Source organism: Tamandua tetradactyla, chromosome 1 (assembly GCF_023851605.1).
Source record: "Tamandua tetradactyla isolate mTamTet1 chromosome 1, mTamTet1.pri, whole genome shotgun sequence".
In the NCBI taxonomy this organism is placed as follows: domain Eukaryota; kingdom Metazoa; phylum Chordata; class Mammalia; order Pilosa; family Myrmecophagidae; genus Tamandua; species Tamandua tetradactyla.
The window spans coordinates 215,197,002-215,203,001 of record NC_135327.1 but is presented as its reverse complement, the minus strand read 5'-3'; the positions used below and the strand labels follow the sequence as shown (position 1 = coordinate 215,203,001).

General features: G+C 35.9%; 1 long non-coding RNA gene across 1 annotated transcript in view; it reads left to right on the top strand.

Moving 5' to 3' along the window:
- The first annotated feature begins 1,687 nt into the window (after positions 1–1,687).
- LOC143688076 (uncharacterized) overlaps positions 1,688–6,000 on the top strand; it is a 188,186-nt gene continuing 183,873 nt past the window's right edge. The window contains exon 1 of the long non-coding RNA XR_013177817.1: positions 1,688–1,803. This is a non-coding gene — a long non-coding RNA (uncharacterized LOC143688076). The remainder of the gene's footprint in view (positions 1,804–6,000) is intronic.

The window sequence follows — 6,000 nt, the reverse complement described above, 5'->3', positions numbered from 1 at the left end:
AAGAGGGGTTCAGAGCAAGTACTATGCACATTTCTATTAATAATAGGAATTTTATTTTTCAGTATACTGAGCATTCAGCTAAGACCTTAACACTTATTTCTTTTGACCCTTAGAAAAGCCTGAAACTCTTTATTATTACTGTCCCCTTTTATAAATGATGATACTGAGGAACAGGAAAGTTAAGTGACCTGCTTAAGAGTCATGTGGGGATCCAGGATTCAAACTTAGGCAATCTCACTCCAGAATTCAGTTTGTAACCACTCTGCATTCACCTAGCGTGTGGAGACATTACATCTACTGGAGTGGGTGGGGATGAGGGGGGAAAATGGGGAATTGATTGTAACTAAAATAAAACAGATGGGCAAGTTTTTCTCCAGGTAATTCTCAGTCTCTATTTTATACAGAGTAGGGGAAATTCATCCTGCTTCTTCCTTGGAAATATGGACTTTGAGTATGAAGATGTCTTTTATAATCCCAATTTAGCAACAGCCTCAAGCTGTTCTTAACCTGGGAACGCTGCATGATTGACTTGGACTGACAGTGACGAACATATTTTGGCTGCCATTTTACCAAAATTTGGGTTTATTTATGTCATTAACACTTTTCTTTAGGCAAAATATATTTGTAATGCTTTTTCTTTATAAGATGGAAATGTTCTATTTCTTGAGTCAGATGGCTTTCCATGATGGACAACTCTGAAGTAGAAGACAGGTGTTAAGATGCCTGTTTTAGTTTGTTAATGCTGCCAGAAATGCAATATACCATAGAGGGGCTAGTTTTTATGAAGGGAATTTATTAAGTTACAAATTTATAGTTGTAGGTCCATAAAAATGCCCAAACTAAGGCATCCCGATAAAGATAATTTGACTCTGAAAAAAGGCCAATCTGGGAAGGTATGTGGCTGGCATCTGCTGTCCCTTGGGTTCTGGTTTCAAACAGCTTCCCTGGGAGCGTTTTCTTCCTCAATCTCCAAATGTCTCTGTTTGTGTCAGCTCTGAAGCTTTTCCCAAGACCCACCATGAATAGGTGTATATATATCTCCATGGAAGCTACATAATCAAAAGATCTCACCTTCAACTGATGGGTCACATCTTCATGGAAACAACTTAATCGAAAGGCCCTACCCAAACAATATGGAATTAGGTTTAAAGATCATGGCTTTCTAGGGGTGCACAACAGTTTCAAACAGGCACAGTGCTCCTTAATCACAGTTTAAAAAAATGCAATCTCTGTAAAAGGACGTAAGTATGATTTTGGAAAGTGCTCCCTGTGTACCATTTTGATTTTTTGGCTGTATTGGTTCGAACAGAAGTTACCCTGTCTTACTGAAGCAGGATTCCTGCCATGTCTAAGGCTACTGATAAAGAGAACATGAGTGAGCTGCCATAGTGGGTTTTTTCCACATTAATGAGGCTTCTCAAAGTGTGAGGTAAAAGCTATAGTCTTAGCTGTAAGACAGAGGTTTGTATTTCTGGTGCTGTAGCTGTTTTATTCTTTATTATAACTCTTTTCATGGGCTGTCTTATTCAGAATCTTATAAATAAGCCTTGTCTTATAATATATCCTTTCCATCAGAGAAGATTCAATATGCTGAAAATCCAAAAATGAAGGCTGAATATATTAAAAAACTATTTCTTACCTCACAGTGGAATTGTTACTTAGCAACAGGTATGGGTTTAAGCATCTTGGTCTGAGCATGTCCATGCAGGAAGCAGAATTTGGAAGAGATTTGGGAGATTAGGTCAGGAAGAGAAAAACATAATCATTCTTGAAAAGGAACATCCTTAAAGAGACAATTCTTTTGTGAGTCCTAATGACGCATTTAGTTGTCCAGATACCTCACTTTAGGAATATAAAAAAAATTTCTCAGTTATCTGGATGAGTTAGGCAGTATTTTACAGATCTGAAATAATTTACCTCAGCCTTATGTTGTTGTGGTTAAGTATCGATTAATAGAGAGCTAGGGTACTCCTTTTTCTGAAGAACTTCTTTCCCGGCCCTTAAATGTCTTGTTGGCTATTGTAGCCTTGAAAGCTGCAGTCCAGTAATTATCATCCTTCAATAGTATACAAACCATATTGTATGGTAGATTAGATGAGGAACCACAGAGTTCTAGCAAGATTTGGGTCCTATCCTTCAGTGGCATTTAACTGAGTCTGATGAGACTGATAAACATCTTCAATCTTTAAGTTTGAGAGGGCACGGTTATGGGCACTTGTAGTATACCCATTACGTACCACATATACTTCTGTTATTGAAAATTGTAGCAGTACTTGGAGATGGTGGTATTTCCATATAGCTGTATATCGTAGGCAAGATGGGACTGTTGGGTTTGAAGGATGAGGTTGCTATGATTGCAGAAAGGGAAGGAGTGCCAAGAAAGCACAGAATGATGGGACCTGGGCCTTTGACAAGGGGGTTTACACTCAGAAGTTTCAGAAGCTGAGAGATGGTGAGAGGTGGAGAGCAGAAGGCATAGTCCAATGTCAGAGGGCTTAATTCCTGAACCACCAGCTTCAAACTTGGTTTTGCAAACCGGTTAAGCGCTGGCACAGTTTAGCGCTGAGATAGGGAGTATAAACTTTACTTCTGATAAACTCCCAAGGACACAAATAATTTTAGGCAAGAGAATAATTTAAATCAATTGTCTGTAATGAAACAAACTGGGAGTAATTATCAGTAAAAAATCCTATCAATAAATTGAAAAAAAAACCTTTCTGTTATGGTTACGAGGCTTCAAAAAGTAATTTGCAAATTCTTTGTTATAAACAAGAATTTGTTTTTCTTCTGAGTCCTTAGTAAACATCCAACAAGCATGTGCTAGGTGCTTTACACATATTTCCCTTTGTAATCATATAAGAAGCTCATTGCATTCATAAGTTATGAATTGATCTTATCTATGGAGCCCAAATAACCAAGTCTTCATATGGGAAACCATGTCCCAGAGAAAAATGTGGTACTGTCTATTCATTTGGTTCATTTGACAAAAGTAGTGAATTTTGTTCCAAAAGCTGTATGATTGTTTGCCCTGTGAGCACCAGGAAAGCTTCCCATGATTCAAGGAACCTTGCTGCCTGGGACAAGAGCTGCCAGGGATTGTAAAATATCAGTTATTGCTTTCTGTTACTACTTTATATTGGAATAAATTTGTCAATCAATCCATGTCACCCTAGTGTACAAAGAGTTAGGCTGTATTTTAATACTTATATGGGGAATGTGCTTTAGAAAGTTATGTTCTATCTGATTTTACATTATCTGTTGTGTCCAAATGCACAGAAGGAAAGTTGAAATTCTAATTGGAAATGCTTTCAGTAAAATTTATTCTCAATTGCAAAACTAGGCAACCTTATTCTTTTCAGAGACTGTTTTTCTCCCAAGATCACACTGGAGTTTTCAAAAATATTGTCTTGAATGTCAAACTTAATTCTTTGGTGTCAGACTAAAGAGAAGACAATGGAAAACTGAAAAAGTGTTCAGATAATAATCGCCCATAAGAAGACAAAAGGATTGGCCTTGAAAAGATTAAAGAAACTATGCTCATTTAACCTGAAAAGAATGGCTATTTAAGGATAATCTTTATATATACATAAAAGGTTGCTATATAGGAAATGATCACTTAATGTTTTCTATCTTTCCTTAAAAGTAATGGGAAGGAATGGAATTAAGCAGCAGCATGATGGATTCAAGTCAGATTTAAGAAAGAACCCGAGAGAGAGTATCTTCTTTAGAGGTTAAGCTACAGTAAAATAGATTATTATCCACTGGCCTATTTTAGGTCTGGTCTTGTTTGGGTCAAAGAGTAATTTAGTAAATTCAAAGCTTTAATCTGATTTATTATTTGGTTTTGTTTTATTTTTGTACTTAACTTTGTGAAATGTAATATTGAAAAGCATTACAACTTGGGAAGGACATTGTCACAAAAGACCATAAAAATCCCTAACTTTATATGGTCAGTTTAAAAGAGCCTCTTTATTTTATAGGCGTTATGGTGTCTGCTATGTTAGAGAACATGCAACATTTTCATATTTTTATTTGAAATGATTAAAAAAAGAAGATCTTGGAGGAGAAATTGGGAGAAAAGAGGGGTTAATTAGTTAATATGATTGTCTCCTGAAAATGAATAATATAAACTTATTTAGAAAATAGCTATATTTTAAAAAGAAAGGTTAAAATAGAATTACGACTAATAATCTTTTTAAGTGTAGTGGATGCCTGGGATATAAATTAAAGGTAACAACTAAATAGAAGATGTGTTTATCTTTTTTTTTTTAAGGATCATTTTTTTTTAGAACAGTTTCAGATTTACAGAAAAATTGAAAAAATGGTACAGAGTTCCCATATATCATGTACCCAGCTTTCTCTATTATTAATATCTTACATTGGTATGGTACAGTTTTTACAATTAATGAAATAATATTCATACATCTTATTAACCGAAGTCCATGCTTTATTCATATTTCCTTGGTTTTCACCTAATGTCTTTTTTCTGTTCCAGGATCTCACCCAAGGTGCCATATTAGATTTAGTCATCATGCTTCCTTAGCTCCTCTTAGCTATGACAGTTCTTTAAAGCTTCCTTATTTTTGAGGACCTTGACAGTCTTGAGGAGCATTTGTTGGGTATTTTGTAGAATATCCCTTAATTGGTTTTTTTTTCTGGGGCTTTATTTATGAATAGCCTGGGGTTATGGGGCACTTGGGAGGGAGACTACAGAGGTAAACTGCCATTTTCTTCCTATCAAATCAAGGGTATAAACTTTCAATATGTCTCATCACTGATTTTAACCTTGGTCACTTAATTTGGAGGTAGTGTTTATAGATTTCTCTACTATGGAGTTAAACTTTTTTTTCTCTTTGCAAGGAGGTCCCTGTGCCTTACCACACTTAATCTGGGGAATTATCCTCTACTTCCTTGAGAGTGGAGTATCTACATAAACTATTTGGAATTTTTCTGAGATTCGTTTCTTGTCTCCCATTTATTTATTTATTCAATCATTTATTTGTATCAGCAAGAGCACATGCTTATTTATTTTTCACTCTGGCCTATAGTCTACTTTATTTTGTTGCTCAAATTGTTCCAGCTTCAACTTTGGTCATTGGGAGCTCTTTTCGTTGGTTCCTGCTTGTTTGGTTTTTGTATGTGTATGTGTGACATACTGCCATCATTGTGTGTGTGTGTGTGTGTGTGTGTGTGTGCTTTGAGCCCTTCCTTAATTTCTGAAATTACAAGATGATCCTGGCTTATTATTTTTTTTTACATTTCTTGCCCCAGCCCTGGAACCAGCTATTTCAACAAGTATCTCTGGTTGCCTTATTTTTGGTCAACGGTGTTAGAAGCTAAGTTCTGGGGACTACGTGGGGTGTTATTGCCTGCAGGCTCTCTCAGCTGACAGAGTAAGGAAATATATGTGTGTATAATAATCCATGCATACACACATATCTATAATTCTTTTATGTAACCATTTCTGTCTATATTAAGCTAAAACTGAATTCTTTTTAGTTTGATCTGTCCAACTCAAGTTTATTACCACATACCCTATCATCTCCTTCTCCTGCTTAACCTGGCTCCTGTTATATGCCATTCATTTTCTTAGTTGTTTAAATCCAGTATACATGTAAAATCTTCTATGTGCAGTTCTAACTGCTTTCAGTCTTACAGACAACACTCATTTCCAAAGTTACTGAGGTCAGCACTTTGCTTTCTAGCCCCTTAAGTGATGTTGCGTCATATATTTGTAATGCAATTCATTTTTTTGTTCTAGTCTTCATTCTATCCTGAGGTACTGCAACCTCCTAAACTATTTTCAATTTCCATGCATTAAGGCTCACCCTTCGTATTGCAAAGTTCTATGGGTTTCGATAATGAAAAATGTGCCAGTTATCCTCCATTACAGAATAGTTTCATAAAGCTCTGCTGTTTTACTTATTCAACATTTCCTCTCTTTTCCTTCTCTCCCGGTAACTCCTACTCTTTTACTGGTGCTATAATTTTGCCTTTTCC